The sequence below is a fragment of the Martes martes genome, assembly GCF_963455335.1.
Source record: "Martes martes genome assembly, chromosome: 11".
Lineage (NCBI taxonomy): Eukaryota > Metazoa > Chordata > Mammalia > Carnivora > Mustelidae > Martes > Martes martes.
In genome coordinates this window covers 999,170-1,024,359 of record NC_137899.1, presented here as the reverse complement: position 1 = coordinate 1,024,359, position 25,190 = coordinate 999,170, and the positions used below count along the sequence as shown (strand labels likewise).

Genomic DNA, 25,190 nt, shown 5'->3' with positions numbered 1-25,190 from the left:
CCGCGCGGGGACCAGCGCCAGACCGCGCCCGCCGCCGGCCCGCCCGGCCCTGCCCGCGCCCCGGCTCGCTCCCCGAGCGGCAGGCTCCGTGCCTCGCGCGGGCGGTGTGAGGACGGGCGCCCCTCGTGCCCCCCGCGCCTTCCTCGGGGCGACTCACGGAGGGTGTGGGGTCGGGGAGAACGTTCGCCCGCTCAGCCGGAGGTCGGGCGGGGGACGCGGACGAGCGGAGCAGGGGCTCCGTCTCTGAGCGAGGACACGGCGCGCGGACGGCTGCGCGCCACGGTGCCTCCTGCGCTGCCGCCCGGAGTGCGCGGCAGGTCGCGTGCGGGAGGCCGAGTCCCCCTGAGTTCCAGCAGGGAGGAGAGGCTTGTGGTCAAGGACGCGGCCGGAGGGACACCCGTCCGGTTTGGGAGCAAGTTCCAGCCGCGCGAGCTCGGAGTGCGCGTGGCCGCGGCGGAGCTGGGAGGGGAAGGAAGCCCGGCTCTTCGCCCAGGGAAGAAGGGCCGGACGGGGAGGAAAGGGTAGGGGGGCAGAGCGCAGTTTTACTAAAGTGAGGAGGGGCCGGCGGGGAGAGACGGAGGCCTGGAACGGCCAGCGCGTGGGCTCCTGTCGCTGTTTTCCGAGGCGTGGGTCCCAGGGTTGCGACATTCCAGCGACAGGCCTGGATTGTATCATCGTTAGCCAGCGGAGCACTGTGCTCTCTCAAGAAGCATTCGGAATGCCTGCAAGGGGCGAGAAACCACGTCGTCATTTCTGTGCTGGAGACAGGTCAGATAAGGACAGACGGCTGCTTTCTGCACAAGCCCAGCAGATGACAGACGGAGGTCCCCAGCAGCACCCTGAAGCCACAAACTGACTGCCAGACGGGTGCCCGGCGGTGGTCCCTGGGCGGTCCGCGGTTGGGGCTGTCTCCCAGGACCCCAGGATGTCCTAGGTCCATCCACCGGTCGCCCCCGTCTACCGACGTGGGCCTAACAAATGGACAGACAGACGTCCTGCACGCCAGCAGAGCTGAGGCCAGGCCGAGCACGAGAGCCACACTTACCTTCAGACAATTTGTTACTGATAGCAAAGAAAGAGCACCCAAAAGGGCCACCCCTTGTCCTGTGCCCCGCCAAGGACAGCATCCAAACAAAAGGGGACAGTTGCCTGCCCCCCAAAATCACAGCATCTCTGCTCACTGCGAGCCCACTCCAGACAGCAGGCACACCCCACAGGGCACGGGCAGAAAGCCTCACATCACAGAACTGGAGACTAGGGGAAAGCGTCCCGACCGCCTCACAGGCAGATGGTGAGACAGCAGGATGTGGTCTCTGAGCTGGTCGCCAGTCTGTCCTCTGGTCCCAGAGGAGCACAGTCATGTGACAGGGTCAGCTTAGCTGTGGTTCCAGACCTGACTTCATAGCCGGTGGCTACTCCGGCAAGATGACCAGAGCCAAGCCGTTCCCTTACAATAAAGAAACCAAACACTGGGGGACCCGCGCTGTGCCGCCAACGGTACCCATCAGTGGAGAAATGATCACCCACCCAACAGATAAGAACACCGTACCTCAGACCACACATGAAAACAAGTTGCAGAAGGACCAAAGTGCTGAACAGGAAAGATGTAAAAAAAAAAAAGAAAAAAATATTAGAAGGCAATGTGAGAAAGCATTTTTCCAGTTTGGGATGGGAAATGTTTTTCTTAATAAGACATGAGTCGCAGAACAAGAACGCCAAGACTGAAATTCGTAAGAAGGACACACGTCCGCGTGAGGAAGACCCCAGTGATCAAGTCGGGGCTTAGGAGGCACTGCGGGAGACGCCACATGCATTTGACGAGGGGTTAGTAGGGATTAGTAGGTATTGCAAATGGTCATGGTCTCAGGGTCCTGGGATCAAGCCCCGCATCGGGCTGTGCTCAGCGGAGAGCCTGCTTCCCCTCTCTCTCTGCCTACTTATGATCTCTGTCTGTCAAATAAATAAATGAAATCTTTTTAAAAAAATGGAACATACAAAAACCCATCCTACGAATTGAAAAATAAAAGACGATTCCATAACAAAATGGTTAAAAAGTATAAACAAATCATCCTTAGAGAAAAATGCAAATAACCAGGGAGCAGATGGAAAGGACCCGGCGCTTTGAACGACGATGAGACGGCGGACAGGTCAGCCCAAAACTGTCAAGGTTTACAGTCTCAAGGATGGGCCAGCACGGAGCCCAGCTCCTGATGTCGGGGGGAGGGCTAATGAGTTGGAGCCATCGAGGGAGCCTATGCTCTCGGCCGCCCGAGTGTAGGGTACGCAGAGCGCTTCATCTGGCGGTTCAGCCTCTAGGAATCATCTGGAAGAAACACGTGCATGTGAAGAAGAGGAGTGGCCCAGGTGACCATTGGGAGGACACTGGCTTGAAATGGGACCACACACACATCTGGAGAGTCTCACCGGCCACTGCTTCTCGCTCCCTCTGCTGGGCCCCGGGCTTGGTCCCGACCCTGCTGGGCTCTGTTCCCACACTTTCCCCTGCAGCGGACCCTGGCCAGGCCTGTGCTCCCCGTGTGCTGGTGCTGAGACGCGCTGTGAGGACACAACGTGCCAGACTTCTGAGGCTGAGGCCAGAGACTCCGGTCGAGATGGTCCTTGGTCTCCCACCGTTTGTTCCCGATGGCTGCTCCGGCACCCGGCCTCCGCTGGGTTCCCGGGGTACCAGTGGGTGTGCACGTGTCCTGAGTTGAGGCCCCAGGGCCTCTGTTCCGTGCGGGCCAACGCTCTGGCTCAGGTTGGCAGGGAGGGCAGCCCAGCGCTTACGGGGGGCCAAGCCACGAGTACCCCTTCCTCTAGATTCCACACTCGCAGGACCCTCTGCTCCTTAGGACGTGACTTCGGAAGACCCCGTGACCCTGCCCTGGGAACTGGACAGGTGGCGAAGTCCAGGTGACAGGGCGACCGGGCCGTCGCTATGGTGATGGGGGTGGGGGCCTTTGCCATCAGCCCAGTTTTCTGCATGGCAGCTCTAATGACAGGATGGTCAGCCCTGCAGAGGCCGGAGGCCGCCAGCGCGGGGGCCCTGCTCCTGGTTGCCATGGCAGCGCAGGCCCCGTCGGGGAGCACAGAAGGCCCTGTGGGGGGACTCCCCACTCCACACCTGGTTGGAGCAGGAAGTGCTGGGTGGCCCGGAGCCCGGGGAAAGCAGGTTGGGGTGCGAGGGGGACACAGTCACCAACAACCTAATTACTCAAGAGTTGTCCCTGGCCGCGGCAGGGGAGCAGACCCTTTCTGCTGAGTCTGTCCAGAGGACACCGTGCCCCAGAGCTCAGCACAGCCCGGAGAGAAGGCTGACCTGCTCTGGCCAGCCCCGGCCTCCAGCAGCGGCTGGACGGGCCTTGGTGGGGAAGGGTCCCAGCTGCGTCCCCGAAGAGAAGCCTCCCCGGCCTGCTGGTCAACGATGAAAAGGAGGAAACTCTATGCCTGAAGCTCAAGCCAGAAGCCGGCGGCGAGGCGGACCAGAGGCTTCCTTCGGGTCCTTCCTCGGCTTGGGGCCTTTCTGCTGCGGGAGCTGTCGGGGAGCGCTGAGGGGTCCCAGCTCACCTGAGCGGGCCACTGCACAAATGCTGGATGACAGAGCCAGGATGGACGTCACCAAGAAGGAAAAGGTAACGCACCCGCTCGTGGGCTTCCTCAGAAGTGCAGGCTGTGGTCTGCTCGGCACGGATGAGCCCGGGCTTCCCAGAATCAGACTCCACGCACAAGCTCCTTAGGGGGGGCGCACAGGGGAGGGAGCCCAGGGCGCGGAACCCGTCCGGCAGGGAGGCCCCTTCTTCCCAGCAGACCCGGGCCTCTTCTGCTGCTCGGGCTCCAGCCCCGTGACCTGGAAAGCAGGCTGCCGGAGGTCTGGCGTGCAACCGCGGGCTGGGGGGTCTGGGGAATTTGGAGCCCCCGCTCGGGGGTTGGGGACCCGGGGTCTCGGGGCAGAACCGTGAGGCAGCCCTCAACGGGAACTGTGACAGGCTCGAGACACCACACTTCTTCCCAGAAATCCCTCCGGAAGGAGGACCGTGGCTTCTGGCGAGGAGCAGAGAACATAGTTTTTCCACGACAGAAATCCACACGTCCTTACAGCCAGCCCTGTGCCCAGGCAGTGAGCAAGGAGACAGAGCTGGTGCCAAGGGCGGGGGGAGTAGGGTGTGGGTCACGCCTGTAGCCCCGGACCAGGGACCCAGGCAGATCCGGGGAGGTCGGGGAGAGGGCCGGGATCCGGTCCCTTTGGCATGGTCTCCTCCTCACATGTCTTCACTTCTCCTTCTGTGACTTGACGAGGTCAGCACAAACACAGAGCTGGTTCTGCTCCCGGCTGAGCTGATGATGTTAGAGGAAAAACAACCGGCCCGAGCCAGGGCGCCTGCAGCCAGGGGTAGCGAGATGGGCCCAGGCCTCAACCAAGTCCCACATCTGCTGGTGGGGTGGCTGCAGTCTGGATGAGAAATCCTGCCCAAGGTGGGCCCCCAGGAGGCTACCTGGGAAGAAGGGAGGTGGCGTCTCGGTGACTGTGAGTGTCAGGGCCTGGGGCCTGCTGTATGGAGCTGGCTCGGGGACCCCGTTTGCAGACTCAGACTCGGGGGTTGTCCTCCCCCCGCCCCTTTGAGCCGGTGGACATGGTGCCCCCCAGGTGCCAGGCTGCTGGTCCCAGGCCGGGAGCCAGGGCCGACTCCAGAGCCCCAGGCCAAGCGCCGAGGGAGGCATCAAAAACATCAGTCATCAAGATAAATGATATTTTTGTGCAAAATCTAAAGAATCGAATTCCCGCAAAAAAGTGGGAAGAACAAAATACAAAGGTGTCACCAGAGGCAGCATGAGTATTGCGGTTTTTCCACGCGTCCCAGCCTCGTGTGCGCTGTCCTCTAGGGTCAGTGAGCCAGGCGGCCGCGGCCATGCAGGGAGGCAAGGGGCTGGGCAGAAGACCCGCGTCTTGGTGCGGTGGGGAGGCTGGCCTGGGGTCAGGTCCCCCCAAAGGAGCTGAGGTGTGGCTCCAGCCCTGCGTCCCCCCACCCCACCCCATGCCCATGCCCATGTTTGCCCTGGAGCACGCGTCTGAAGGGGACCCAAAGGGTTCAGCGTGGCTGTCTCCACCTCGGGCTCCCGGGACCAGAGCCTTCCGGTGGCTTCGCAGGGAACCTGGCTCTGCTCCTCCGCAGCTCGCAGGTGGCTCTGGTGCCTACATAGACCCCCCGACCCTAGCGGGCAGTCACCCCTCCGCCGTCACCCCTCTCCTCATGGCCTGGCCTTCCCGGTGCCTCTGCTGGTCCCTGGGGGCAGGACTGCGTCTGCCTGCGCCCCCAGCCCAGCCCGGGACCACCTGCGCACCCCCCCCCCCCGCGGCAGGCGCCTTCCTTTGGCCTGGAGCCACCCCTCGGAACCCCCTGGGACGCGTCCATGCGCGACTCCCTCCCTCCTCTATGCTGGTCCACACTCGGGGGGGGGGCAGGAAGGAGGGGGCTCCACAGGCAAGCAGGGTGGCTCTGGGGAGCACTTTCCCGGAAGAAAGCTGGTGGGGGGTCCCATCCTCGCTGGGGGAGCCGGAACCTCATGTCATCCACTGAGGGGGTTCAACAACCGGGCTTCTTAACAGCTCCAGAGAGTGGAGGTGTGGGTCGGCGCCCGCAGGGTTGGCCTCCAGTGAGGAAGGCCGCCTTCCCCGGCAGAGAGACAGGGGCTCTGGTGTCCTCCTCTCAGGGCCCCCCCTCGTGACCCCATCCAGCCCTCGTAGCCTCCAAAAGGCCGGCCTCCTCACCGTCATGCTGGGGGGTAGGGCTTCTGACATGAATTCGGGGACACAAGATTCAGTTCTGGGTTCTGTACAGCAGAGCCCCCAGAGCCAGGGGTCGATGCCCCGCAGAAGGAGTGGCGCAGAAGTAGGGTGAGGCTGCGCGGGGCCCCTCAGCCGGGAGCCACTGGCCATGCACACAGCCCAGCTGTCCCCTCCAGGGGCCGGCAGGATGGGGGGGGGTGTGGGGGGCTGGCTGGAGAGGCCCGGAGGGCAAGCACCTGGCCTGTGTCCCCGCCCTTTGGTCAGAGCAGCGGTGGGAGGCAGCAGTGTCTGGGGCAGCTTGGGGCAGGAGCAGGCCGAGGGGACCAGCACCTGGCCAGGCCCATGTGTACTCCTGTGGCAGCAGGACTGGGACAGAGAGGCACAGGCCACCTTCCCTGTGCTTCTGCAGAACTGGCCCAAAGCGGGACAGAGCCAGACAGAGTGCGACAGAGTCGGACAGAGAGGGACAGAACTGAACAGAGCCAGACAGAGCAGGACAGGCCCAGATTTAGAGGCCTGGCCATGAGTTCTTTCTTAAGTAGTGGGCCCAGAGGTGGCCCCCACAAGGGCTCCCGTGAGGCCCGCTGCGGCCGAGTGACTCTGGTCTGGCCTGCCTGGTCTGCGAAAGGGGTCAGAGCAGCGTGTGTCCCGTAGGATGGGCGTGGAGACTTCTCAGAGGTGTGGCCAGAGGTAGATCAGCCGGGGACTCTCGGGACCAGGAGCTCCTGCGGCGGCTGCAGTCCGAGATGTCCCAAGGCTCTGGGTGCTCCTGACACTGCCATCCAGGAGGGGGGGCCTCCCCCTCCAGCTGCAGTGCTGCCCGGCCCAGGCGGGTCACTGACTGCCCCACGGGGTGGTGTCTGTGCTTCCTGCCTGGGAGGCCCAGCAGACCCCTGCTTTGTCCCAGAGAAAATTAAAGCCCGGTGCTGCCCCAGAGCCGAACTGAGCCGGGAACCTGGGGCTGAAGGGCCCCGTCCCCACATCCCACGGCTGCCTTCTCCTCCTCCTCCCCTGCTGCGGCGGCTCCCAGGCCTCTGTCTCCAGCCTGCTCTCCCCGCTCCAGCAGGGAGGCCTTCCCCAGCCTGCAGCCTGCAGACCTCAGTCCCCTCCATGTAAAGGGCCCCCAGGGCTGCTGTGCCGGTGTGAGCCCCCAGCACACCTCCTAGGGAGGCTCCCAGGCCCGAGCAGGGAGGGAGCCTCGTGCCACATCACGTGCGCACTTTCCGGAATCGCCGCGCTTCCCCGACGAACAGAGGTTCCAAATGGTCCTGCAAGCGTCCTGGTGAGGGAAGGCTTGCGCGCCCCCCACCCCCATGACACGGTCTTTTCCAGAGGATGCAGGATCCGCACGCGGGACCGGTCACCTTGCCAAGAATGACATCATTTACCCACAGACGGACTCCCCCCAGCCTGCGGAGGGCCGGCCCGGAGCCCGCAGGGGGATGCTCGGTCTGGCACATGCATTGAGGTGGGCAGGCAGGGGGTAGTGCCGGCCTCCCCCGCCCCATCTCCGGCCCCTGCAGGAGGGCACCTGTGGCACGGTGCCCGTGGATACACTACAGAGAACTGCGGCGCACAGCCGTAAACAAGAAGTCCGATGGAACGGGCGACAGCTGGCCGTTAGAGGAGCGCCCAAGAGGCCCACCAGTGGCCGGTGACTTCAGCGGGTGACGAAGAAATGCTGGGTGTTCCCGTGACGACAGACACACGCTCAACCCCCCACGGGCGGTCAGCTGTTCACTACTTAGAAACGACAGCATCGCGTGAGCAAACGTCGGCCGGCCGGACGCTGGGTTCCGGATAGCGGAGCCTCCGGTTCTGCCCCGAGGGGTGTGTCCTGAGCTCAGCGAGCCTCTGTCCTCTGTGACCCCGCCCCTGCCCCCTCACAGCCCCACTTTGCACATCGTCGGGGGCGGGCAGCAGGGTCCCCCCCAAGCCACCGCTAGGCCTCAGGCTCAGAGGTGTGCGCTGGGGGACGGCCCCTGTGCAGACAGCACGGTGGACACCCCGCCCTGCGGTCCCGGGACCCGCACAACTCAATGGAATGCTTCCCCAGAGAGGGGGTGGCCGCCATGTGCGCCCTTTCCCTGGAACCCCAGGCGCAGCAGGTCTGTGTGCCGCTGGAGAGCTTTGGAAATGGCCTCTGGGTCCATGTGCCTGGGCGTCGGCCTCACCCAGCAGAGTTTCAAACGGACTTGCTCTTTTTAGGAGCAGGTGTAACGGGCTTCAAAGTACAGCCCCGTCTCCAGGAGACTAGCCCCGGACCAGCGGTGATGGGCACCAGTGTCTTTCCACAGCTGCGAGCATCTCCCTGGCTCTTCTCTCCCCCCAGCTCCAAGCCGGGGCCCTGCCCACCCGAAGAGTCTCCTGGAATTCCTCTTAACACTCGTCCTCCGGAGCGGGCATGGAGCTCAGCTCCAGCTCCGGCCCGGGCTCCTGGGTCTCCGCAGCCTAGAGGGAGCTATGGTCCGTGGTGTGGCCCTGGATTGGCACAAGAACCCGTGAGCTGGCCAATGCCAGAACAAGAGACGGTGGCCACCGGCCCATGAGCCAGGGACGCCACGGCAGGGCCCGTAGTCAGGTGACCTGGCCCTGAACACCCACCCCCATGCCTGGTTCCGCCTCCTATGCTTCTGCCGCCCTACCTTGCCTTTGGCCCCTGCTAGTGCCCGGTGCCCCCGTCTGGCCAGCTCCGTGCATCCTGGTCATTACAGCCGTCCTCCCCCGGAGGGGAGAGCATATGGCCCCAGAGTGGACAGACAAGCTGCTGTGAGCCCAGGAGTTACCATGCGGCCCCTTGGGTGGGCCTGTCTACAACCAGAGGGAAAGGAGAGCCCTTCCCCATGAGTTCCAGCTAGACACGTCCCTGCCCTGTGCCTCTTGGCCCTCTGGGTCTCCTGGAAAGGACCTAGGGCCACTGGGCCCCAAGCAGTCCTGCCTTCCTGTCCTCACGCCTTCACGCGGCTGTGCCGGCTGTCCTGCCCTCCTCAGTGCTCGCAGAGTGGGTCACACGTGCAGACGCAGATGTACCTGCCCCCTGCACGGATGCTTCTAGAGCTGGGGCGTAGAGCCAGACTCTCAGCGGGCAACCCACACTCCAGCCTCCTGCGCCGTGCCCACCGCCTCGCTCTGGCTGCCCCAGGTTCGGCGCCCTTCCCTGCACCCTGCGTCCAGCTGTAGCCTCGGCTGTTGCTGGGGCCGTGCCTGGAAATCCCTCGTGCCCTCATCACCCGGCCCTCTGTGCGTAGCAGGCTTGGGGGAGGCCGGGGAAGAGAAAAGAGCACAGAGGGAGCCTCGTCCGAGGCCAGTGTTACTCATCTGGGTCTCCGGCTTCCGAGGGTCCTAGCCCTGAATCCCCTGAGGCACCTGATCAGGTAGTTCTATGACTCAGTGTATGCTTCTCGAAGAGGACGCCAGGTGCTGAGTGCCACAGAGATCACACGGGGCCAGGATGGAAACGGAACAGTCAGGGCCTCCGTCACGACCGTTAGTGGGTGAGGGCACAGGACCGCGCTGTCAGGGCTTGGGAGAGATGGGGCCGCTGCAGGAATTCCCAGCAGGAAGGTTTCGCTGCAGGGCATTGGGTGCTTAAAGGAGCAGAGCCAGGGGCCATGCCATCACTCCCCCAGCCACCACCCAGGGCCGGGCCTGGTCCGTGCGCAAGGGTCAGTATCCCGTGTCTGTTTTAGGCCAGGCTCCCTGGATGCGGAGGCAGAGAGTGGGGATTCCGGGAGAGTGGCTTCCGGAGGGAGTGCTCTCCGCAGAGCTTGGGAGGCAGTGCAGGGCCGAACAGGGGAGGGCCACACCGGCTGTGGCCCAGGATTGTGGGGATACCTATAGTCGAGGCTCAGTGAGGTGGGCTACAGCCCCCTCGTCTGCAGGTGGTCCCAAGGCTGGACGTGATACTCCTCCCGCCCTGAGCCCGGGGTGTGCATGCGGACTCAGTGCCTGCGCCACACTTCCTCGTTAGGAGGGCGTTGGGCAAACCTGAGCTGACCTGAGCAGCCACCCACATCCCCTCCACCCAGTCACTTGTGGCCTCTTCTGTGGCACCTGACTCCTGGCGGTGGGTAAGCCCCAGCTTATGACCTGGTGCCTGTAGGCTGTTCCTCACTCTGCCCATGGGTCTGTGGACACCTTTCCTTCAACCTTGTCTCTCTGCGCACAAAGTGAATAACCACATGCCGTGTCCAGAACGCTGACCCTCGGGAGGGTCTGTCCTCCCATGGCCCCCGGGCTGCCCCAGAGTGGGGCTCTTGCGCGTTTCCAGCTTGCACCGACGGTGAACGGACCTGGCCACGAGCCAGCATCTGCCAGGTTCTCCACGCCTCCGGCAGCTGGGCGCAGGGATCCGTGCCGCGAGGGACGCGGGTCTGAGCCCAAGGAGAGGCACGGGGCCTCCCTGTAAGGCACTAGGTGACGGCAGGTCTGGGCCACCGTTCCTGCAGCTGACCTTAACTCTGATTCCAGATGAGCTGCCTCTGTCTAGGGGGGACGGCCACTGGGCCCCTGGTCTGATGATTCCGTGGGCCCCGTGGCACCCAGCTCGTGCCAGGTCATTCTGACCACACGGGCGCTCGGTGTTCCGCGGTCGGCTGCTCCGTCTCTCCCAGGGCCCAGTGGTGTGCGGCGGTGGCTGGTTCTCTACCGAGGTGCATGGTCCCGTTCTGCTCTCTGACCCTCCCCTCGCGGGCCCTGACCGCATTCTGCTCTGTGTCCCATCTCTGTGTCCCATCTCAGGGCCTCCCGGTCGCGGCCAGCTGTGGCATCATCGGGACCCGACACAGACCACTTTCTTGCCCTGGCTGTGCTTGAACCGTCGGCCTCTGTTCCGTTCGGCAAGGGAGCTGAACGGCTGTTGCCAAGCGCACAGTAGGCGGCCTCCCCCATCTGAGGAGGCCCTGTGACGAGGTGCACCTTCTCTGCTGACAGACGGTGGCACCATCGTTTGTCACTTTGCAGTGATTGTCCCGGCGTGTCCCAGACCCCTGGGCCCCCCCAGACGTCACTGCCGCGGCGGGCCCCTGACCTCTGCTAGAGAGCACGGGTCGCCCCCACACACCCAGGCTCCTGTCCCTCCTGGCTCCGCTGCATCCAGCCCCGGGCGTCATACGGCAACGCCGAGAGCCCAGGTCTCGTGTGAGCTCAGCCCTCCCTGTTCTTCCTCCCCGAGGCGTCTGCCTGTTCTGAGGCTGGGGGTCTGAGGTTGGGGCACCAGCAGGGCTGGGTTCTGGTGAGACTGTCCTCCTGGCAGACGCCGTCCGAGCCGCCGTGGGGAGAGTGCGCGCTCCCACCGATGTCATGACCTCGCCTAACCCAGATCACCTGCAAACACCGTCACGTGGGGGAGAGCTTCAGTACAGGAACTTCGGGGACGCGCTCAGGCCGTAACGGTGGATCTGCCGTGTCCATAGCCGCCCGCCGTGAGCACCGCCTGTCTGCTCGGGAAGGAGCTGCGTCCACGGCAGCTGGACTTGTCTGTGTGGCCTGCCGTCCCCCATCCTGGTCCCATTGGCCTGCGTGGGGACCAGACTGGAGACTTTCACGGTGACAGGCTGCGACCCGCCACTCTGAACCTTCAGGTCTCTAAGAAAGCAACAGTTTCTGTCGTTCTTCTCAGGACGGATGCTTTTCTTCTGGCTGGTGGGTGTGTGCACCTGTGTGTGTGTGTGTGAGTGCATGCATGGGGATGAGCGCCTTGTGAGGGTGTGTGCATGCATGCACGGGTGGGCAGGGGAGTGCGTGTGCACGTGTGAGTGGGGATGAGTGTGCATGTGAAGGTGTGTGTGTGCGTGTGGGTGTGGGTGTGCACGTGAGTGTGCGTGTGCAGGGGTGCGCGTGCAGCAGTTTCGGGGACTTGCACCTGGCCATTCTTGTTACAAATCCTATAGGTCCAGGGACCACGTGACAGTTCTTCCAGCAGCTAAGTAAATCCACTCCAGCCCCACAGCCGGGACCTCCGAGGGGTCGAGGGAACGAGCAGAACAGGTGGGAGGCAGATGGAGGCCACCTCACCCCAACATGCCGCCGTGCTGACCGGGGGGCCACAATGGCCTTCCGGGACCCAGGGTCAGTGTCCGTTTTCATGGACCGGCCACCAGAATCTCTGAGTGTCGCTCTCGCCCTAGCGTAGCCCACAACAGGCGCGCTCGCTTTGGTGGACTTGGCGCATTATCATAGAGATTTTTGGAAACCGAGGGTGTGTCGCAATTCCATTCAAGCAAGTCTCCTGGCAGCATTTTTCCCAACAGCACTTGCTCACGTCATGTCTCCGGGTCACATTCTAATAATTGTTGTGAGATTTCAAACTTTTTGGTGATTAACGTGTCCGTGCGGCGATCTGTGACCAGTGCTCTTCGACGTTCGAGTTGTAACTGTCAACGGCGCCCGTGTAAGATGGTGAACCCGGTCCCCAGGCGTGTTCTGACGGCTCCGGCCACCGCCATCACTCTCCCCTGCCTCGGGCCTCCCTGTTCCCTGAGACGCAAGACTGAAATGAGGCCAATTAACGGCCCTACAGTGGCCCCTACTTGTACAAGGAAGAGGCAGGCGTCTCTCGCTCTAACTCAGAAGCTAGAAACAATTGAGCTTAGTGAGGAAGGTGGGTCGAAAGCCGAGATCGTCCCAAAGCGAGGCCTTGGGCACCAAACAGTGAGCCAGCTTGGGAAGGCAGAGAGGAGTTCTTGAAGGACCTCGCACGTCCACTCCGGGGAGCACAGGGCTGGTGAGGGAGCGGAACAGCCTTGGTCATCGGGACGGATGACCAAGCCGGCCACGACACCCCCGGCCACCAAGGCCTCACGCAGAGCAAGGCCCCGACTTCCCGCGGTTCTGTGAAGGCGGAGAGAGGCGAGGAGGCTGCAGAGGAAAAGCTGGGAGCCCGCAGAGGCGGGTTCATGCGGTTTAAGGAAAGAAGCATCTCACGGGGGAGCGGCGGGGGCTGACGAGAAGCGGTAGCAAGTCAGCAGATCTGGCTGAGTCGGGAAGGGGACTACGTCCAGCAACAGACGCTCGGTGCAGATGCGGCAGCCTTGTGCCGGGAGCCGATGCCGGCCAGGATTTTCACAGCCAGAGAGGGGAGGTCAGTGTCTGGCTTCAGCGCTCACGGCACGGGCTGACTCCCGGAGGGGCGAATGCCGCTGGGACTTCAAGTCGAAGCCATCGTTCGTGGGCCGTTCCGACAGTCCGAGCTCCCTTAAAATCACGTCCAGCCTCCTGCTCCAGCGCTCTGGAAGCGGAACCCAAAGCACTTCTGTTTGCAACACGGCTGACTGCGTACTCCAGCCCACCACGGGAGTCCACTTACGGGTCGGGAAGGAGGGATTCCTCTCCAAACAGCAGCGCTCGCTGACGAGGTAGCGGGTCACCGAACAGCTCCGCGGGAGACGGACGGCGAGAGGGATGTTGGCTCCGTGCCTGACGCAACGTGCACTCCACAGCCTGTGGCGCCGGGAGCCGCTCTGCCTCCCGCATCTTATTATTCTGAAATACGGTCTGTAAGGCCGTCGCTAACCGCAGGCTGGAACTCCTCCGAGGTCATCTGGGAAAAGTACATCGAAAGCCTCCGGAAAGGATTCACCACTCTAGACGCCGTGACAGACATTCACGATTTATGGCCAAGGGTCAAGATATCGGCATTCACAGGAATTCGGAGGGAGGTGACTCCAGCGCCCACGGAAGACCGGAGGGGCTCCGGACGGGCGTGGGGTGGGGGTCCCTGCGGGGCGCGTGGGGGCAGCGGCAGACCTAGCGTGGGAAGGCGCCTGGAGACGGAGCTGCGTCTCGGGGACGAGCCAAGAACCTGTGTCTTGGGACGGACCCCGCTCCTGGGGAAGACGCCGGGAAGGCTGCCGGGGTGTCAGCGAAGGGTCTGGAGTCTCGCGGGAGCCGAGTGGACAGGGCGGCAGCAGGACTTGAGAGCACCGACTCCAGAGCTGAAGGAAGTTCTCCTGTGGGTGAAATGCGGTCAGACGGCGTCATGGGCTGCAGAGACCATGTTCGTGCCGGGGAGACCCGAGCGGCGCGGCCCGGCCCGCTGCTGTCTTCGCCCTGGAGCCGCCGCCGGCCTGAGGAGCCTGCGGCCACCGACATCGGGGCCGACGCTGCACCGGCAGGAAGACTCGGCCTGTCTGGGAGCTCAGATGATGGCAGCGCATCTTAGCGATACGGTATTTTTTTCAAGATTTATTTCAAGAGAGACGGGGGTAGGGGGAGAGACAGAGGCGGTTCCCGAGCTCACACCGACCTCTGCGTGGGGTTCGAGGGAGAGGAGTCTTCCCTCCCGCAGCAAAGCCATTCTGTGAGCCCGGAGGACGCTTGGCAGCCCGCCCGCCGTTCCGAACCCTCCACGCGCAGAAAACCGACCACGCGCGCCTCCATCTCCCCGCTCAGCGGTGCCGCGGTGACACGTCGGAGGGAGCATCAGCGCGAAAACCAGACGGTGCTCCAGACCACGGCCATCCCTGAACGCCAGTCCTGGACCATTTGCTGGCTCACTGCTGCCCTCCGAATCCTCCTCTGGCCCCGCAGTGTGCCCCCACCCAGCTCTCTAGCCCCATCGGCTCCTGGCTGCACGAGACAGGCTCTGCTGGGCGACCGTCTCCTGACGCTGGCTTAACATCCAGAGCCCTGAGCCTGCCATGTTTTCTTTTCAGCGCATCGTGCCTTATCAACAGCTCCTTGGCCACACAGTCCTTATGGCTGGTATCTCCCCACGAGGAACTCTGCAGCCTGGACAGCATGGTGAGTGGTCCGTCCGGAGGCCGGCACGGACGTCGTGCCCCGTGCCAGTCAGTCGTCGGCTGGGGGTCCTGGGGAGGCAGGCCAGGGCCTCCAGCTTTGAGGAATAAAAGTTCAGAATGCCGCACCTGAGTTCCGGAAAAACTAGAAACGGTTCCTGTCTGTCCCCAAAATAGCGGGACACGGCACCTCCTCGGCCTACCCTCGGGGGCGCAACGGTCGCGGTGTTTCTGGGTGGGGGGACTTCGTGAGGGAGGGGCTCCCGGCGGCTCCCAGCGCCGTGTGTTCCGGGAGGCGAGGCCGGCACGAAGCGCTCGCGCCGAACGGGATCCCGGAGGACGCTGTGGGCTTCCTGACATCTGGAGACTTGGGTGGAATTCTCAGGCGGACGTCATTTTCTTCACTGGGAGCAAGTGGTGTGCGCTTCCACTGTTGTAAAGGACCTGCCCCGCACGTTTCCAAGGTGGCTGCAAGGTCACGAGTGTGGTTCAGCCGCCGAGAGTAGGACACGTGTGCGGCGAGCAGTGTGTGCCCGCGACGGGCCGGCCGCACTGTTCCCCAGAGCGAGTCAGAGGGGAGAGCAGGGCGCTGGCCTCGACCCTTAGACACAGCCCACGCCCCCCGTTTCTAGTTCAGAGTGAAGGGCGGCGTGTGCGGAGCCCCCACCAGATGTGAGCCACGTGGGCCGGCCAATCAGGTCCCAGAGCCTGGGTGGGAGGCGGGGGTCTGCTCTGCTCACCTTCTCCACTCAGGCCCCTTCCCCCGGACAGCCAGCTGCTGCCCGACTTCCCTCCGCTTGAGGCCGGTCCAGCTCCTGCCTCAGGCCCCCGGGGCTTTCTGGAACCCGCCCTGTTGAAATTAACCACCGGCCGCGCACCCCCATACCTTGCTTCCCACGTGCCGTAGGGAGGAACGACTTGTGAGCCCCCGTCCTTCGGCCACACCCAATACCGGCTACCGCCGAGCTTACCTGCAGGGCCTGGGATCTCACGTAATAAACAGTCGGAGCCCGTGGCTCCCAGCCCCGTACAGCCCGGCCCGACGCCAGCTCTGGGTGGGCCCGGCCGACGCTCCCCGCCACCCCCTCACGGCTGCACGGTGCAGCCCGAGTGCAGCGATAGCAACGGGCCCAGGAGGCTCCGAAGCAAGGAGGGCGGGACTTCTGCCCACACGTCTGCTCGAGGGCCTCCCCCTTGGCCTCTCACTGAAGAGGGTGTGCCACAGCGAACGCCGAGGCTGGCCGGTCCGTCCCCCAGGGCTGGGTGCACCGCCTCCTGACCCAGGTGCAACGGGGGTCTCTGCGTGAGAAGAAGGGGCAGGGGCCGTGGGGGCTAGAAACAGCGTCGCCCCCACCCCCACCTGGGAGCACGGGCGGCCCAGGAGCACGCCCGCCCTCTGGCCAGAGCCGAGGCTTGTGACACTGGGCCGATGGGACCAGACCCCGTCGCGGGGATGGCTCCCAGGTCGCTCTGGCCTCCAGCTGAGCAGTGCAAACCCTCCGTCGGCCAGGATGCCGTCGGGTCCTCGGGCTCCGGGCAGATGCGGTCTCGCTCTCCTGGGCACACGACCTCGTAAGAGCCCAAGAGCTGCTTGTGGTGCAGCTCTCCAGGGGACATTTGGCCGTGGCCCAGGGAAGGGGAAGCGGGGCGCAGACGCGTGCCGTGCCTGGATCTCTTGGCCCGGTGGACCCAGATGGCCCTGGCTCTGGCAAAGCTGGACTGAGGTCGGGACACTGCACCGGGTGGGGTGTCCGGGCTCACCTGACCCCTTTCGGGCCCAGCTCTGTCATCCCGGTAAGAGCAATCTTGCAGAACGGTGGGTTTTGCGAGGAGCAGGAGGGAGCAGCTCGGGTCTGCTTGATCGGTGCAGAAACAAGGTCTGTGGGAAGGAACTTGTCTGAGGCCGGTCACTAGCCATGAGGGACTGAACCGTGCCTCGGAGGCAGGCTGGCTGTCCACCCCCACCTACCTCCCGTCCCTCCCCCAGACCCGGGCTCCGTCGGCCTCGCTCGCCGCTCTTCCTCCTGCGCCGGGGGTAGGAGGATAAAATTCACACCTTCAACTGTAGAGTCCGGGGAGCTTCGTCAGATGCAGACGGTTCCCCGACTGCCGTCACCCTCAAGGAAGAGAATCTCCATCTCCCGGAAGTCCCCTTGGCCCCACCTCCCTGCTGTCAATCACCCCTCCGACACCCCGACCCTGGAAATCCCGGGTCTGCTTTCTGACCCTTCGGTTTTGCCTCTTCTGTGTAAACGGAATAATTGAGAACTTCCTCATCTCGCCTTGGAAGAAACTGCCAAGCTGCCTTCCAGAGCGAGCTGTGCCCCTTTGTATTCCCACCGGCGATGTCTGAGGGCCCCGGTAGCTGCATATCCTCCTTGACTCGTGGTTTTGTCTGTCTTTTAAATTTCATCCATTCTGGCCCGTGTGCAGGGGCGTGCCCTGTGGTTTGAATTTTCATTTCACTGACTGATTAATAATGTATGTATTTTTATATTATTGAGTATTCTTCGGTGAGGTTTTCAAAATTAGGTGTTGTCTTCTTGTTGAATTTCCAGAGATCTTTATATATTGTGGGTACAAACCATTTAATTAGACACTGTTTTGCCACAGGTGAGAGTAACTCTACCAGGGTCCTAGTAGGATCTTGGAAGCACGAACTGGGTTCACAGCCCTCTGCTCCCACTGCCTACACTCTGACAAGAACCCCTCGGCTATCATGGAGGCCTTCCTAAGCTGCTGCTCCAGCTGGCCCGTCCTGTCCCCTCTCCTCCAGAGGGAGGACGGCACAGCGGGTAGTAAGAGGCTTGGGGGACAGAACCTCGTGTGTGCAGGCTGCAGGAGGGATGGTGGACCTCTCTGGGGCTGGTGTCTGTGCCGCTCATTCCGTGCATGGTTGTGACCGTCATGACTATCCCCGCAGCCCTGTCCCTCCTGGGCTCTGCCTTGTAGTCTCCTTGCCTCTGGTCACTGTGCTGTCACCAGAGACTGGTGAACACTCAGCTGTGTCCCAGCACCAGATCCCTTGCACACAGCCCCTGCCCGACAGGTTTTGTCTACTTGTCAGCTCATTAAATAAGCATCTATTAAGACTTGTCATGGGGGACGCCTGAGTGGCTCAGTCGGCGAGGCATCTGCCTTCAGCTCAGGTCATGATCTCAGGGTCCTGGGATCGAGCCCCGCATCGGCCTCCCTGCTTGGTGGAGAGTCTGTTTTTCCCTCTGCCCGCTGCTCCCTCCACCGGCTTGTGCCTCTTTTTCTCCCAAATAAAAACAAAAACAAAAACAAAAAACACGCAACTTGTCATGGGCCAGACCTTGCATCAGACATTTCCGTGTCCGTAGTTTTTTAAAACTTGCTGGGTCTGGTGTTTCGTTAGGGGAAGATTTTGACATCAGTTACGTTTCTTCTCCTTCTAATCCGCCTGGTCAGGCTTTTCTAGGTCTTCCTGAGTCAGTTCTGGTCTTTCATATTCTTTTAAAAATCATCTGTTTTCTCCAGATTTTACAGGTGTATTGAAGCAAGTCTTCTGTATAATCGTAAAACTCTTCAAAGTCCCTTTCTTGTCACTGAAGTTGTTCGTTGGTGCCTTTACCCTTGATCAGGTCATCAAGTGTTTGCGGCTTTACTGTGCTTTTCCAAGAATTGGGTTTGGTGTTTGTCTGTCTCGTTCGCCGTAGGCTCTCTTTGTACATTTTCTGCATTTCTGCTCATACCATTATTGGTGCTTTAATTCTGATTTTCGTTTGGCTCACTTGGTTCTCTGAACGTGTGGGCGTCCGGCACCCCGACAAGCAAGCTCAGCTCGCGGATTCTGTCCTTGTTTTCTCTGTCTGTGCACGTGAGGGTAGGACAAGCTCCTCCGAGCCCCTCTCTGGCTGCCAGCCAGACGCTCGGTCCCCAGCGCACTCGCTCCCGGTTACTCATTTATAAAGGGTCACTAACCCCACCCAGATTGCCTGTTTCGCCCAAAGGCTGTTTACAGCAGCCCCACTTGCTACATGTGAGTTAGCTCAAGTCGCTTGAAATACGTGTTTCTCCGATTGCCTCTGACACTGCTGTGCTGGTCCCTCTGTGGGGAACGTCCCTTTCTACCTCCCTCACACATGGCGCCGTAGGAACGAGCCCCAGGAAGCCCCGTGCCGGGCGCCCGGAGCCCCGTCAGTGTCCTGCGCGCCCCCAAAGACACCCTCCTCGGCCCACATGAGCGTGTGCTGCTTCCTCGCTGGTGTCTCCTGCCAGATCTAAGCCCTGGAGGACTAACCACGAGTCCCTCCCGTGACCTGGGACCGAGCACAGATCAGGTACCTGGTAGGGTTGAATACACAAGGGTTTCAAGTCGCTTTCCAATCTCCGTTTTTGGTCGTTGACGCCCTCCTTCTGGGGCTACTTAGGGCGTGCTTCATTGCTGTAACCAATGCACGGAAACGGGAACCGGGTCTGCTCTGCAGGGACCGCACTGCTCGCTCCCGCGACAGCCAAGAGAAGGTGTCAGCCAGCTGGTGGGGTCTCGCCTTCTCCTCCTCGTCTTCGTGCAGCCCGGAGAAACAGGGGACGAGCCAGAAGAGCCGTTCTCTTCTGAAAAGCCTGGACCCAGCAGGGGTGCACTGTTTCTGCCGACGTTTCCAAATGCATCTCACTCCAAGAACCGCCGGCCAGCCGCACGCCTGGCTTTGTAACGCGGGCGACCTGGGCCCACGACTGGCCGTGTCTGCCACTGTCCACTCCTCCAGCCACCGCGGGTCCGCGCACGCCTTCCTTCCTTACACACAGAATGCACCCTAACTCCTCCCCAGAGGCAATGACCCCAGGTCCCGCGCGGTCCCCGCACCAGCGGCAGGGGCAGGCACCTTTGTCTGTCCCTCCTCACTCGTGGGGAGGCCGCCTGGGCTGCCCACAGCGAACATCCCCCCCCGGGGGGAAGGAACGATGAAGAACAGGGAAGTTCGTGCCCTATGGGGACACGTGCCTCCACAGGGCTCTGGGTCTTCCCTGCAGGGAGACTCGGCAGCCCAGGCCACCCCCCCACCTTGGGACATCCTTCTCCGACCCCCACCCTCCACAAAGGCAAAACCTCTTCTTTCTGATAAAGCGTAAGGGCCCAAGGGTTATTCTGTGGCTCAAGACAACAAAGGCGTAGTCAGGCCACAGAACGCTGTCTGTGCTTCCGTGGTGGTCCCATCTGGGGGAGTCAGAGACACGCTCTTACAGTAAAAACAGACCAGCTTGTTAGTCATTCTCTCTTTCTGTCATTGTGGTAAAATACATAAAACATAAAATCCACCACTGTAACCACGTTTTACGTGTGTAAGGCAGTGGCGTGAATGACCGTCACGATATTGTGCAACTATCACCGCTTTTTCCAAAACCTTCTCGTTGTCCCAGGCAGAAGCTCAGTGACTCCCCATCCCTCCCCTCGCACTCCCCTGGGAGCCACTGTTCTGTGTACGGTCACCATGAATTTGTCTGTCGTGACGTTTTGTCTAAGCGGAATCCTAGAACAGCCGTCCCTGCGTCGGGCTTAGGTCACTCCGCGTCATGCTGTCGTCCACGTCTTGCGTGTCGGGATTTCATCGGTCTTCAGGACGGAAGAGTGTCTCACTTTGTCTACGCACTCACCTGCTCACAGAGAGTGAGGTCGCTTCCTCCTGTGGCCATCGTAGATGTCGCGGTCTGGAATGCGGGCGTGCGGGCGTCTGTCGAGCCCCTGGTTTGGGCTCCGTGGGGAATAGACGTAGGCGAGCAGTCTCTGGGTGCCACGGTCACGCTGCCCCTGACCTGCTGAGGATTTCCACGGCGGCTGGACCAGCCTACGTTCCCACCAGCAACATCTGTGGGTTTCCCTGTCCCCACAACCTCCTTTCGTTTTTAACCTAGCCACCCTCAAAGGGTCGAAGTGGTACTTCCCTGTGCTTTGGTCTTCATTTCCTGAGTGACTAGGGGTGTTGAGCATTTCCTCATGTGCTTCCTGTCCACTTGTCTGTCTTCTTTGCAGAAATTCTCCTCCAGGGGCACCTGGGTGGCTCAGTCGGTTGGGCGTCTGCCTTCGGCTCAGGTCACGATCTTGCGGTCCTGGGACCGAGCCCCACATCGGGCTCCCTGCTCGGTGGAGAGTCTGCTTCCCCCTCTCCCTCCCCCTGCTCATCCTCTCTCAAATAAATAAACAAAATCTTAAAAGAGAGAGAGAGAGAGAGAGAGAAATTCTGCTCAAATATTTTGCCCATTTTTCAGTTGGGTTGTTTGTCATTGCGTTGTGAGAGTTCGTATTAAACCCTGCACACCAGACCCCAGTCTGATGTAAGATGTATGCAAGTTTTCTCCCACCAGGAAGACCCTGTGGGGGTCTTCTCACCCGTCTGATGATGAGTCTTCTTGTACAAGTTTTTAATTCTGGGTTTAAAAACCGGATGAAGTCCCGTTTACCTCTTTTTGGTTTGGGTGTCATGTTTAAGAAAAATCATTGTCAAACCCAGGACCATGAAGATTTACACTCACGTTTTCCTCTCAGAATTTTAGAGCATGAGCTTCTCGAATGTGTACATTAATGTTCTTCATCAAGTTTGGGAAGTTGTTCCCCATTATTTTTTCAAATACTTGTTCTGCCTCTTTACATCTCTCAGCGCCTGCTGGGACTCCCACAACACTCCTGCCACTCCTGCGGGTGGCATCCCGCAGGCCTTTGGCCTTCCGGCCAGGCAGCGTGGGAAGTGCAGTGGCCGAACCGTCATGCTCGTTGACTCTGTCTTGTGCAAATCTGCAGTTGACCCTCCCCTAGCATTTTTTTTTTCAATTCCATTTCAGCTATGGTACTTTTCGGTTCCAGAATTTCTGCGTGGTACCTTCATATAATTTCCACTCTTCGCTGTCATTCTCTGTCTGTTCATACATCATTTTCCCCACTCATTTTAGATCTGAATTTGTGGTTTCCTTTAGCTCATCGAACATGTTTCATTTAATGTCTTTGATTAGTAATTTCAATGCTTGGGCTTCCTCAGGGAAAATTTCTATTAAATTTTTTACCTCCCGTGGATGAGCCATATTTTCCTCTTTCTTTGTGTGCTTTGTAGTTTGGGGTTGTTGTTGAGAACTTGGCATTTGAGGCGTAGCAACTCCAGAAATTAGGCTCCCCCCACCCCGCGTAAGGGTTGGTTTTCTTGCTTGCTGAGGGCTGCAGTTGTCCATTTGTATGGTGACTTTCCCAAACAATTTTCTAAAGGTCTACATTTCCTGTATTTCTTTTTTTTTTTTAATTTTTAAAAATTTTTTCAAAGTATTTTTTTTTTTAAGATTTTACTTATTTGACAGAGAAAGAGAAAGCAAGAGAAGGAACACAAACAGGGAGAGTGGGAGAGGGAGTAGCAGACGCCCCCCGCTGAGCAGGGAGTCTGATGCGGGCCTGATCCCAGGACCCTGGGGTCATGACCTGAGCTGCAGGCAGATGCTTAATGACTGAGCCCCCCAGGTCCCCCAAAGTGGGTATTTCTCACCTGTGGTCCCTGAAGAAGTTTCTGTTCTGATGTTTCTGTAATCAGCCTGGGACCTGACAGAGAATTTCTTAAATATCTGGATTAAAAAAAAAAAAAAGATATGAGAGAGAACATTTAACTGGCATAGCGTATCTCAGGCTGAAATAAAGGAAGCTATGCCCCGAGCCCTCAGGAGCCCAGAACACCAAAGAGCCCTGCCTCCCTCCAGCCAGCTGCTGTTCAGACGTGCGTGCTGTCCCCAGGGCCAAGACAGGGAGCAGGTGTGGGAATGGGTTTGTGCACACTGCTCACTTACAAGCCATCAGTCCCCACTCCTTTCCTCAAGCACTCCCCTGCTTGCTCTAACTGTCTCATCGGGCTCCCCAGTTCCCGAATCCTTTAGTCTGATCCTTTTTTCTAAGTAATAGCTGTTTTGCTGGAGGAACTAACCCTGGGGTGTCCTGCTTCACTGTTTTCTGGAATGTTCTCTTTTCAGACAATAAGCCATGCTGCTTTAGGGCAAGGCTGGCCTTGAAGAGACGGGGCCACCTGCCTGTGTCGTTGGAGCGCTCCAAAAAGGACCAGCAGGCACAGGCTGGGCATCTGGCCTTAACCTGCCATAGATTCCGTGAGCTGGAGGGCCCGTGCGCTAAACTCTGACCCAGGCGCCAAAGCATCCTCCGGTAGCAAAAATAGCTACGAGTTATTGAACAACTTGGATTGCCAAGATCTTATCTGCACCCTCTGCCGGATCCTCTCAACAGCCCCACGAGGGAGGCACACTGTCACCTCCACTTTACTGACAGGGAAACCGAATGCAGAAAATTAGGACTTGTCCAAGCCCTACAGGCGGCGAACAGCGTCCGTCTTCAGACTTTGGGGCTGGTGACCTCATGCTCTCGTCCTGCCCTAGCCGTATCTCGCCTCCTCTGCCACACGGGGTCCTGGATGATCCCTTCACTCTGCCTCCCCCTCCCCAGCCGAGATGCGGGGTGCTCCCTGTTCCCTCACTCTCACTCTACCCCTGACCCTCCCTTGGCTCTGGCCTTGGGGCTGCAGCCCTGACACCTGGCCCCAGGCCTCTGGCGCCACACTGGGCAATGCAGACCTTGGTGGCCATGACCCCCCCCCCGTCCCCCGAAGCTGGGGCGTCTGAACGCTTCGAGCCTGGAAGCAGCTCCAGAGGCTCCTTCTTGACCCCCGCGCGTGCTTGGCCCTGAAGGAGCCCCATCCGGTGCGGAAGACGGACCTGCGAGCACACCTGAAGTCAGGCCGACCCGGGATGAATCCCAGCCACGTCACGGACAGCTGTGGGATCTCTGAAGCCCCTTCACTGCCGCGGGCCTCAGTTTCCCCATATTAAACAACAACCCCAAGCCTCCAGGTCAGCTGTGATCCACATAAAGCGGCAAGCGGCGTGCGGAGGCCGCTGGGTGCCCATCACGACCCCACTGTGCTCCGCCGTCTCTAGGCTGACTTCCTCCTTGCCTCTGTGCATGACATGCTGGCCACACTGCCTGACACCGTCCTACCCCCAGGTCCCTGGCCCCCCTCCCACAGGGCACGCCAGTCTACCCCGCGGTGAGCAAACACTTGCAACACGGTGCTGACCTCTCAGCTCCATTGCATCAGTGTGGGGGAGTGCGGCACGGGGCACAGCTGGCACTGAGGGCCCCAGGCCTGGGGGGGTGGGCGTGGCATGCTGGGCTCTCGGGCTTCTGGGCCCCATTTTCTATCCCACCGGAATACGAGGTCGGGAAGTTTCCAGCTTAACTGTGAACCTCCGTCCTTCAGAGTCTGGGCCTCAGAGCTTCTGGGCAGAAATGGCCGATGAGGTGTAATGTTTCTGCTTTGTTAACTTTACTTACTCCTCGGGACACTGGGGTGGCTCAGCCGGTTGAGCGTCCGAGCCTCGGTTTTGGCTCAGGTCATGATCTCAGGGTTGTGAGATCGAGCCCCGTATGAGGCTCCGTGCTCAGCGTGAAGTCTGCTTGGGAATCTTTTTCTCCCCTCTCCCTCCGTCCCTCCCCCTGCTCGTGTGCTCCCCCCTCCCAAGATAAATAGGTTTTTAAAAATATGTATTTCTCCGTTACACATTCATTGCAGAAAAACAGGAAATACAGACAAGCAAAAAGGAAATAAAAGCACGTCTCTTTCCACCATCAGGATCGTTACTTTACCATTTTGCCCTATTCCCTCCCGCGTGTACCAGCTGTAGCACGCGTCTATATGACAGAAATGGGTCGTGTCTATTTCCGAACCATTTCCCCGCCGTTCAGATGCCACCTCGGAACTTCTTGGCTCGAGACAGCAGCCTTGATGCTCTTCGTTTCCGTGGGTCAGGAGTCCAGGAGTGGTTCGGCTTGGGGGTTCTGGTTCAGGGTCTCACGAGGGCGCAGCCTAGGGGCTCTGTCATCTGAGGGCTCGGCTGGGGCAGGTGGGGCTGCTCTCAGGGTGGTTCCCTCACCTGCCTGGCAAGCTGAGGCTGAACCACTGGCCGGAGGCCTCGGTTCTTCTCCGTCGACGTCCTCACGCCGTCTTCCCTCCGCGTGAAGAATCCAAGAGAGAGCAAGGAGGAAACCACCTAGCCTCAAAAGTCACACTCATGTGTCATTCCTGCAGGGTCCTGTGAGTCACACGGGCCTCCTCAGCGTCTGGGGACCACACGGGGGGCAAGTGCCAGCGGTGGGGCTCACTGGAGGCCCTGATGGAGGGCGGCCACCACATTCTTTCTGACAGTATGTCGGGGACAACTTTCCATGCCAGTGGATCGATCTTATTGCTTTTAATGACTCATAAATGTAGCATAATTTATTGAACTGAGTCCCGGCAGCCGGATATAAGGCTCACGTGCCATTTTTTCTTCCCGGAATCTCCACCACTGAACTTGTCGGATTATTTCCTAGAGGTGAATGAAGACGGCAATGAAATTGTGCTTGCTGACCTAGTTTCACGAGCAGCCAAGGGCTGCGAAGACCAGCGGGAACACAGAGCGAGGTCCCTGGGATCCTGCTCTCTCTCCCCTGTCCGATGGGGAGCTCACTATGTACCGAAACATCCCAGGGAAAACATCCTAGGGCCTGGGGAAAGGGCTCTGGGGAAGGATGCTTGCTGGTCACAGTGCAAGCTGGGGAGGGCAGCGGGAGTCCAACCAACGAGAAAGGGGGCCCATGTGCCCCAGCCCTTGTCCTCTCCAGCCTC

General features: G+C 60.5%; 1 long non-coding RNA gene across 1 annotated transcript; it reads right to left on the bottom strand.

The window, feature by feature from the left end:
* Positions 1-524: 524 nt before the first annotated feature.
* On the bottom strand, positions 525-23,485 carry LOC308352079. The gene is made up of 3 exons (XR_013967629.1): positions 23,239-23,485; positions 22,011-22,086; positions 525-722 (listed from the first exon to the last, which is right to left on the bottom strand). It is a non-coding gene; the product is annotated as an uncharacterized lncRNA (long non-coding RNA).
* Between the last annotated feature and the right edge of the window lie 1,705 nt (positions 23,486-25,190).